Here is a 10,872-nt window from a genome sequence, read left to right as displayed (position 1 = left end):
TCTGGAGGAATGAAGTAGCAGTCGTGAAAGATCTCGATTCCGGCTAGCTTCCTTTTGAGATAGTGCCAAGGCTCAGGAAATCCGTGAAAGATATCTTGACTTCCTTCCCTAACGAAGTGTCCATTTAGGGTAGGGAGGTAGGGTCACATTTGGATTCCCACGTCCTTACGGTTTTGCACTTGAGCGAGCATCTCGATAACTTCCTCTTTAGTGGGTTTGTATCCTAGTCCAAGGGGTATTCTTTGTGAGTTACCCTCTTTGTAGGGTGCAAAGGTGTTTCTTCGGATAGGATTCAAAGGCATTACCGGGAAGTATCCCTGGGTTTTGAGTATATGGTTGACCACTAAGTTAGAGTAGGGATTGAAGTATAAGGGTGCCAACTCACTTTCTATGACATTTATGATATGGAAGCCCCCAAGTTCATGTACTGGATCTGCAAGGACTTGATTACTTGACTTCTTTTCGATTACTGCCTTGATGGGCGACGAAGTGATCATCACCACCTTACCATTTAGTAGGATTTTGATTTTCTGGTGGAGTGTGGATGTTACCGCTTTGGAAGCGTGAATCCAGGGTCTTCCCAGAAGTATGTTAAAGGATGCCTCAATGTCCACTATTTGGAAGTTGACCTTTCGCTCAATTGGCCCTGTGACTACGGTTAGGTTAACAAGTCCTACTACCTTTCGTCGTGTACCCTCATATGCGCGAACACCTTGGTTGGTAGGGGTCCAATCCGACTCTTTCATGCCCAATTTGTATGCCGTTTTCAAGGGTATGACGTTGACTACGGAGCCATCATATACCAAAGTCATTGTCACATTCTTCTTTAAGCAAATGACAGTGATATAAAGAGCCAAGTTATGACTAGCACCGAAGGGTGGCAAATCTTCATCCGAGAAAGTAATAGGATTACTTAGCTTTGGTGATTCTTGGAAGACCAAGTTGATCACGTCGTCGCGTGTGGAGTTATGTGCCACATTTAGTTTGGCCAAGGCTTGCAGTAAAGCTTGGCGATGTGGTCGGTAGAGCCTTTGTCTTCTGTAGGTGCTTTAGCAAGTGGTCGGTAGAGCCTTCTTCATTATCATTTGGTATGACCACATTGGTTGGACCGTTCGCTATGGGACCATTTTGAGAAGTGTTTTGGTATGGGCGTCCCGAACGAGTAAGGTGGTCTACATCTTGATCTTCACAATTTTGGACTATTTCCTCACTGAATTTGACTAAGTAGTGTTCAGTGAGATACTCGTCTTCATCATCGGCCCATATCCCATTGATGGCAGCAAGTTCTCTCATTCTCATGATTTCAGCCTCTTAATGGATAATTTGGTTGACTAGCTCATCAACCACGACTAAAACTTCTTTCATTGTAGTGTTTTGAGAGAATACTAGTGGTGCACGTTCTTCAGGTGTTGCGTTCGAATCACGTAAGGTTGCCACTGCACTCTCTAGTTCCATGACTTGCCTATTCACACTTCTTGCCCATGCAATGAAATCAGTGATGGTTGGAGAAATGGTAGAGTAGTTCCCTTCATTTTGTATTGCATGAATTTCATCTTCAACTGGAGAAATGAGGTGTGAACAATCTATGGTAGATTCTTCACTTGTAATCACTAGAATTCCAAGAGGATTCTGAGTGTTGTTAGGCTTACCTCCAGGTGGTATTGGAAGGCGACCGTCTTCAATCATATCTTGAAGTACATTTTTCAGTTTGTAGCATTTTTCTGTATCATTTCCCTTACCTCTATGGTATTCGCAGTACGAATTCTCATCCCAGAACTTGGATTTCTTTTCTGGTTCGGGTGTAGGGCCTATGGGTTGAAGTTTACCCAGCTTCATCAACCTTTTTAGAGCGTTGGAATATGTGTCCCCTAGATTTGTGAATTTCCTTGGAGGGGTACTCTTCTTAGATGGCTCGAGGAGGTTAACTTCATCAGTTTTGCTAGTAGAGCCGTAAGAACGACTTGTTGAGCCTTGATATCCACGACCTATCGTTTTAGACAAGAGCCCTTTACGGATGTCATCTTCGATCCTCGTCCCTAGTACGGTTAAATCTTTTAAGGTCTTGATGTTTTGATACCTCAAATGATTTGCATAGATGGGCTTTAGGTTGTCCACGAATTTCTCCACAAGGGTAGCTTCATCCGGACGTTCAACAAGTTGAGTACTAGTCTTCCTCCACCGACTTAGGAAGTCGGTGAAACCTTCTTTGTCATTTTGGGTAAGAACCTCTAAAGTGCGCATGTTGACTTGAATTTCAGCATTATCCGCATATTGTTTAGCAAACTCGATTGCGTCATCATCCCAGGTAGCGATTTTCTTGTGCTCTAGCGAATAGAACCATTGTTTTGGGATGGTGTCAAGAGATGAAGGAAAGATCCTTAAGAACATCTCGGGTTTAATGCCTTTGACAGACATGTAATCCTTGAAAGCACGAATATGGTTCAAAGGGTTTTCATGCCCCTTGAATTTAGGGATATCCGTCATGTTGAAGTTGGTTGGCAACTTGGAACTCACGGCCTCATATTTGTGATTGTTCTCCCTATAAATGTCATCCCCTTTTAGATACATCAATTGCTCCTCCAAGTATTGGAGTCGTTTCTCAGCTGCAGTCATACCTATGGGAGGGTTTTCGTCCCCGAAGTTGTTCACAAATTCATCAGACACTTCACTTTCTCAAGGAGGCATCCTTGTTTCTACGGCATATATTCGGCCCTCAATGGTGTCAAGGCGATCATACACTTGGTCTTGAGTAACTTGGAGACGAGCTAGCGCGGCTAGGATTTGATCATTACCATTCTAGAGTTGGTTGAAGTTCACGTCGCTTGTTTCAGGCATCTTGGAAACTAAATAAGAGATCGACGACGAATCAAAACACGATTGACCATTCTAGCACACTTACTCGAAAAGAAATGTTTTGACTCGTGAAGTGGGAGTGTGCCGCTTGTGTCAAGTGAGTTTTCAGGAAATGACAAAGTTTGAAAAAAAATGTTGGTCCTAGTCAACTTTAGTGTAGTTGTAAGAGTGGACTCGAAGTGAGGTTTTGAAATGGGTTTTAAAGCCCGAATTTTGACTCGACAAATGGATAGAGTTTCGACTGGTTTTGCGCTAATATTAGGCCCAAGTTTCGAAATTTTTACTTTTTTTAGAGAAGGATTTTGATTTTACAAAAAATCGTCATGGTTTGTTTTAGAAATGGTGATCACATATGGTACAAACATTATACAAGCATTATAACGGGATTCTGAGTGCATTTAAAAGGGTTTTGGTTTAAAGGGTGGGTTGCCATACCGAACAATCAAACCCGAAGTTGGTGGAGAGGCTCGTACCAAACAAGAGTAAGGCCGATTCCTAGTCCATTTCCTCAAGTACTGAAAGTCCTTGATACAAACAAGAGTAAGTACTATGGTATGGATGACGTCAATCGCTATCCATCCTTAGGCCCAAATAAGAATTAGGACCGTTTAGACGGGATGATTGGTCGAATTGGTTGGGTTGGGCCTAGGAAGGCCGAATAAACGATCTAGGAAGACCGAGTTATGAAAACCGACAATTGACTTGTACAAACTATTCCCTAACCTTGTTCAAGTTTCACCCTTTTGGCTACACGTAAGTGTATTATCCCCAGCGGAGTCGCCAAACTGTGGACGCGGGCCCACGGGGGCGCTTGGGAAACAAGCGTTTGCATTTGTGGAGTCGCTACCAATTTATTGTGGAAAATTGGAAACCGTTCGAATACCTCGTGCCATGTCAAGACACAAAGTAGTGATATGAACACCAAGAACTCGTTACCCTTAGCATTCTATGTCTAGAATGACTCTCGTGGATGCCAATGAACACGGATGTTCACAGAGATCAGGAGTAAGGGGTGAGGGTACGTATTAGGAAGCTCTTTTGATCGAACACCTAATCCCGCCCGCCTCGATAGCGGCCTCTACTAATGATAAGGGAACTTATTCATACTCGATATATTGTCGATTATATGCATGCAATGCAACATCCATTAAATTAATCCTAACATGTGAGAATTAACTAAGTCGGTTAACACGTAATTTAACATACAATTAATGTCGAGGTAGAAATTTAGTTTAATTACATATGAGAGCATATAAGCAATAATAAAGAAATACAATAAAGGAAAATTACAATAATTACATCGGATTCAATGATTTATGTCGAGAATACATTTAAAACGGATAATTTTGGAAAAGAAAGAATAAATGAATTAACGAACAGGAATTAAGGTGATAATACGAGTAATAGTTAATTAAATACGTAATTAATAACTAGGTCAAGGCAAAACGGGAGTTCAGAGACAGAAATCAACCAGGAACAGGCGCAGCAGAGCTGCGCCCTCTGGAAGAGGCGCATCAATTGCTGCGTCCGTTCCTTGGCTCAGTTCTGGCTGTGAAGCCGGAATTGCATCTCGTTAATGTTCGTTGGTGATTTTAATGATCGATTATGAATAATTGACTCGGATGAAAGTGATTAACAGATTATTTACATGCGATTGAGGTGATAAAACATGAACAACATTAATTAAAACGAATTATTACAAGATTAAAAAGATTATTTAAAAATATAAACAAACTAATTAAATTAAACAAGTTACTAATGATGAATTAATGATGGTGACGATAAACAAAAGGTGAAAAATATATCAATGACGAATTCCAGAGACTCAATATTGATGAATCGAACCTCTAAAACCCGAATTTGATTTTAATGATGAAAACCCGCAAATATGAATTACTTGGGATTAAGTCGGGATATTAATAATGAATTAAATACTAATGACGATTAATGATATGTCATATTATTATGCTTAAGTTATTATGTCAAAGAAACAACGAACGATTGAAAACAAAAGAAAAACAAACAAATTAACAAAAGACGAAGGAAGAAGAAAGGAAGCAGAATCTGCTGGCGGCCCTCGAAGAGGCGAAGAAAGCAGTGCTGCGTCCCTTCGAAGAGGCGCAGCAATTGCTGCGTCCTTTCTCGATGTCTGTCTTCTGATAATCCGTAAAAAGGGTTTTAAACAAGGTTTTAGAAATCGGTTTTAAGTGTGCTTTCGACATAAATCTTACAATATGATACAAAAAAAAATAAAGAACAATAATAGAATAGGGATTTACACCCTCAGACTTACATGTTTGACGAAACGAGATGAACTAAGTTAACGTTTAGTGATGCTCGACTCGAATGTACGACGAAAGTGCCCTCGTAAGAGGAAAACGAATAAGATTGATTAAGTTGATTGATTGTGGAGTTGGTCAAATTGGTCGGTCATGCAAAACGAGGCTAGTACTCAGAAAGATCCGAGCTTACGTGGTCAAATGTTCAAGCACGTAGACGCCAAAAAGTAAGAATGTGGTCTAGAATGCAAAGGGAGAAGAGAAAGGCGGACACTCGCGTGAGAAATATGTGAGACCGAAGGTCTCTATTTATTCTAATCACACGAAAGAAATTAGGGTTTTCGGAGAAACTTTGGAAGTGAATCTCGAAAATATATGAAAAGATACGAAAAATACGCAGAAAAGGACTTGGGAAGAGGCATATCAGGCACTGCGTCTCTTGGAAGAGGCGTAGCACTTGCTGCGTCCTTTCCCAAGTGGTTTCCTCCTGCGGAAGAAAAATTTCCATGTTTTGGTTATGGAATAACGAATTAATCTTATTTTCCTTAATATTTTGTGTGAATATTACGGGAAATTCTTTGCCAAAGATTAAAAGATTGCGAAATATGGAATAGAAATATCCGGAACATTCCAGAACATTCTGACTCGGTTTTAGAAAATGAAGACGGTTTTTGACCCGGACTCCAAATGTACTCTAATTACTGCCAAAACGACCGTATCGGCACGTAGATGACAATTAAGAGGTAGAAACAAGTGTTTAAGCGATCACTTAACGATAAACTTACGAACTGTCACAAATCGTTCCGCGTACCAAACATGCGGCCCAATCATCACCGGGTGGCTTGCGGGAGGTGCAGAAATAAGGTATCTACACCTACAAGTCGACTTAGTCTCCTCCTATTAAACTTTACGCATGGTCTAATGAGGCTCGAGTTGGTTTATGTCTTACAAGCCTCATTGAAGAGATAAGTGATGGGTAAAAATGCAAGGACTCATAGGCTCGCATTTCATCAAACATAACATGTGCATAAGTTAAAATCACAACAAGCAAGCAATTTAATTATGAAAACATATTAGATTAAGCATGAATCATTCCCCATGTTGGTTTCCCTTAATTACCCATTAATCCTAGCTAAAAGACTACTCACTTATTATCAAGTTCAACATGCTAATAAGATTGTCAATCATATTAACAAAGCAAAATATGATGAATAAATGAAAGTGATTAACAATAATTAAACAAGAGTAAAAGAGAATTATACCTATGAAGATGATTCCAAATAATAAAGCAAAGAATAAAAGAAGAGAACTTGATTGGTGGAGAGTTGTCAATTCTCCAATAATAACCCAATAATCTTCAATTACTCAATAATAACAATACTTGAACAATGATTAAGGAAAGATTAAAGTGGAATGGTTGAGATTAAACTATCCTAATCTACTCCTAGTCTAATGGTTGTCTAATTGACCTCCCTTGGACCCCCTTGTGATTATTTACAAATGGGGTATATATAGTAGTACATCATTAGGTTAAGTAAGGATAGATTAGTAAATAACAATGCTAAGTTTTAAAGTAGGGAAATGCAAGTCTTGCGAGGAGATGAGCATATCACGCTAGTGCTGCCACGAGACGCTCGGACCAGGAGGGGAGACGCTCGGATTGTGAGGGAAGGATCCGAGCGTCTTCAGCACGGGACGCTCGGATCATAAGGGGAGGATCCGCTCGTTTTGTGCCTAAGCCGCTCGGATTGTTGCACAGTGTGATCCTTGCTTCACGGCCTTTAGTCTTTGCATACTCCTTATTCTTGCTTTGTCGGTTGTCGTTCTTGCCTCTTCTTCATACTAGTCCATCTAAGGTCGTCATCAACCTTCCAATTATGCACGGGGGACGGAAATTCCGCCTCATTGTCCTCTTTCCTACAAGTCATACAAAATGCACTAGGAAAGCAAAGTAGAAAGGATTTGACGGACATAATGGCCTTGAAATGTTATAATAGTATGCAAAATAGGTTCAATTAGGGGACTAAATGTGTACAATTAAGAGTCACATCAAACATCCCCAAACCGAACCTTTACTCGTCCCGAGTAAAGAGGTGACTAAAACTAGACCTTTATTTAAACTATCCTAATAATATAACCGATGTGAGACAATTAGCGGGTCTCACTCCGCCCCTTCAACTCACAACAAGACAACTATGAGGTAGGATGCCTTCTTGCAAGGCAAGGTGGGTCTTGCCAAAATGGCGATACATCCAAGCATTAAAGCACATAAAAGCAAGTAGTGGATGCATCTACAAAAATGAATAGCCACTTTCCTCATCTAAGTGGCGGAAATTATCTACAAGGGAAGCAATCTAAGGGTACACATTCCATCATAGATACGGTTTCTTCAAACTACTAAGCCTAAAAGGATACCAATAAATCACCTCCAAGTTGTGTCAAGCTAGGGTACCTTTGTCCTCAATTGTTAAATGCTTTCGTCAAGAGTAGTCTCCCTATGGTGTTAGAAACACTAGAGGATCGCGTAATTCCCCTTCTTGCCTAAACAAGAAGAAGGGTCGTCCCCTCTCTACCATGCACAAAAGTGGATATGATGGATAAAGGGATCATTTGTATTTGAGTTTCATATGGGAGTTTGCTTTTGTTGTTGTTTTTCCCCCCAAATTTCTTGTGGCATTTGACATTTGAGAACACTTTCTTTTTGCCATTTCTTTTGATGTTTGGCATTTCAAAACTTGACAACTTTCAACTTTTTGCATTTTCTTTTTGAACATTTTCAAAGTCACCCCAATTAGTAACGAGGGTGCCTTATTTTTGAAGCATAGGAGTTTTCATTTTGGTTGCTCCTCTTTTCTTTTGATGCAATTGCAAACTTTTTTACTTTTCTTTTCATTTCTTGAACTCAAAGTTTGAACAATTTTTGTGCCCATTCCCTTTTATTGACAAAATGTGGTAGAACATGGATGATGGTTTTATGGTTTCAAGGGTCACCTTGGAATAAACGGTAGCCAATGAGTTATCACACCACAAGGTACTCTTGACTAGGTCTTAATACATGGGTCAAAGGATACTAGCATGATACATCCTAGGGTGTTTTACAAGTATTCTAACAAGCAAAGTCTCAAGAAGAAAATGTATTTACAAGGGCTTTATATACACTTGTCAAGCTTCCCAAATAGATCTTTTCACAAAAAATTTCTAAATGCAACTATATGCCATGATGCAACTAACATATATACATCCTAATGCATATGCTTCTACCAACTAGTATGCCAAATAATCTAAATGCAATCCTATAATCACATTGTTTATACCGCATCGATTAAAATAAAGCCACATAGTCATTAACATAAAGAGGAAAAAGGAGATTGGAAAGATCATACCATGCGGTCTTCAATATCCTCATGTCTCGGATGTGGCGTAGTCGATCAATGTGAAAAAGGATAAACAAATAAGCAAACAAACAAGTATATACAATATATACAATTCTACACTAAAAAGGAATGAACATGTTTTTGATTTTTTCAATTTTTCAAATTTTTATGGTTTTTATATTTATGAAATAAAAAGACATGTTTTTGTATTTTTCAAAAAATTTCAATTATTATCATTTTTGTTTTATAAGTCATGTTAGAATTTCCTATCCTCACATTAGTATGGGCATTGTCCTCAATGGCCAATACGATAGGAAATTATGCAAGCTATATGAAAATGCATGATTCCTAAGCTAAATGCAAACTATATGATATATATACAAAAGTGAATGCAAACTAAGCTATGCTATATGATGCATGAATTTTTGTTTGGTTGGAGAGCATAATTTAAATTAACTCCCAATGCGTATGCTTTAACTTCCCCAAACCAAATGAGAGTGGGGGAGTTCATGCATAAAAGATGATATGCATGCAACTAAACTTGTCATTTTGGATTTTTCATGTGGGAACAATAAAAGACACCTCAATGAGACCGAGGTGGGAGTCATCTATGTGGTGCTAGGACTTAATACTCATGATCAAGAATAAATTAAAAATGTTATAAAGACAAAGATAAAAGGAGGGGTAGGAAACTCACAATGGGTAGTGGTATCCTCCAAAAGCTTGTCTAATCCTCAGTCGTCGCTCATAGCGACATCACTACCATCTCCACCATCATCATCATCCTCACTAGCATCATTATCATCATCTACCTCCATAGACCCGGAGGCTTCACCACTATCACTTGATCTTTCTTCTTCTTCTTCCTCACTTCCCTCTTCTTCTTCACCTTCTTCATCTTCTTCTTCACCACTCTCAACAACAACCTCCTCATCACCCATGCTAGCATCCCTAGGAGCATTAGGAAAGAAAACTTCCCTATCCGCCCAACTAGACAAAGGACATGATGGGTCAAGAAGTCCTTGCCTAGCTAGGTGTAAGAGGGGAGGATATTGAGCTCTATATGCATTGACTCGGTCTTCACGGGCTTGCCTATGCATTTCTTGTATCAAAAAAGTCAAGTAATCATTCCCCACCGTAACATTTTCGGGTCGAAATTCATGGTAAGTGAACGGGTAGGGTGGAGTGACAATAGAGGAGGAGGGCTCGGCAATGGCCTCCCTATGATGTTGCATTACGGAATCGGCTTCCTCGGAGAGTGGGAGAAGATAGTGCGGGCTTCGGACATTTAGTCGGCAAATTTTGTTCGGTAGAATGAAGGACTTGGCATCTTTTGTAAGCCACTCAAATTTGTTGTCAAGGGTGTCATTCTTGACTCAATGGAATTTGTGAACCATAGTGGCTAGATCAATGAGGTGGCCTCCCTTAACCGGCTTATAAGTGTCATCTTTGTTGAAATTCCGGTTGAAGTGCTTTGCCAACCATGTTACCAATCCCCCATTTACTATAAAGGCCACGCCTTCCTTGCCATGATCGATATTAAGCCACCTTTCGATTAAAAGTTGAAGGATATTGTATTTCTTGGTGAACTTCTTATCGACATTCAAGGTTGACTCGAGATAGATGAAATCAAATTCGGTGAAGTGATTAGTCCCCTTCCTAGCAATAAGAGTATTTCCCACAACCTTGTGCCACACCCTTATGCCCGGGTGATGAACATAAAGGGCACGACATTCATGGAAGGACTCGAATTTCCTCCCGGTAATAGCTTTCCACAAAGGGGCGGGATCATATTTTGTTGAAGGTTTCTTCACATAAGTCAAGTCATTATCAAGACCGAAAACTTTGTCAAACTCATTAAAGGACATCTTCCAATCCACATTCTCAAGGCGGAATTCAATATTCGTTCGAGTCTCCACCTTTGTAACTTTCAATGAACTTAGAAATTCCAAGGTGAGGGAGGGGTAGGTCAATTCTTGCATATTAAACAATGTAAGCAACCCCATAGACTCAAAGAAATTCTTGGTTCTTTCAAGGACACCCAATTTGGTCAAGGCATCTTGGCAAATAATCTTGGTGGGTAAAATCGATTTCTTAGCAAGAGACACAAAATTTTTCCTATGAGAATCGGATGTGAAAGTTACCTCCTGATATTTTTCTAGTTGCTCAATAACCAGGATAGAAGTAGTAGCTTCCACCATAGGAATAGGAGTTTCTTGAGTTTCCATTCTTGTTTGTTGAACCACCAAAGCCTTGGAAGCTTGAAGTGCTTGTTGCCTTTTGGAAAGGTTTGGTTTTGTGGGTGCCTTGCTTCCACCTTTGGTCCTAGCCATTGTTCTTCTCCTTGTATGTATCAACAACCAATG

The sequence above is a fragment of the Silene latifolia genome, chromosome 1 (genome assembly GCF_048544455.1).
Source record: "Silene latifolia isolate original U9 population chromosome 1, ASM4854445v1, whole genome shotgun sequence".
Lineage (NCBI taxonomy): Eukaryota > Viridiplantae > Streptophyta > Magnoliopsida > Caryophyllales > Caryophyllaceae > Silene > Silene latifolia.
This window is presented reverse-complemented; position numbering follows the sequence as displayed.